This window comes from Seriola lalandi, unplaced genomic scaffold (assembly GCF_002814215.2).
Source record: "Seriola lalandi dorsalis isolate HSWRI2012SDOR001 ecotype SW California unplaced genomic scaffold, Sedor1 jcf7180002054885, whole genome shotgun sequence".
Classification (NCBI taxonomy): Eukaryota; Metazoa; Chordata; class Actinopteri; order Carangiformes; family Carangidae; genus Seriola; species Seriola lalandi.
Genome location: NW_019525437.1, coordinates 1,677,409 through 1,677,826, shown reverse-complemented (window position 1 = coordinate 1,677,826; position 418 = coordinate 1,677,409).

Sequence of the window (418 nt, the reverse complement as noted above, 5' to 3'; positions counted from 1 at the left end):
GTGTGTGTGTGTGTGTGTGTGTGTGTGTGTGTGTGTGTGTGTGTGTGTGTCTCTGTGTCTTCTGTGCAGGTGTTGGAGATCAGAGCTGGTCTGGGTAACCCAGGGATCTTAGTGAAAGCCGAGTGAAAGTTAATGGGTTGGAGGGTCCTCAGAGGGCAGAGAGGAAAAAAAGGGGTCATGACATTTAATCATCCTGCCCCGACAGGCCAAGGCTCTGACAGAGAGGTCAGGGGAGACAGAAATGGACCAAGGAGGACATGGGTGGGGTGAACACACACAAAGACCCTCTCAGTGCAGTGATCAGGCTTGTCAGTCTCCCTGTAACCCTCTCTCATGGCTTAACTCAAATACACCTGGAATATGACTCCCGGCCACTGATGACACCATCTCAACTACAACAGTGATCTGGGGGGTGGGG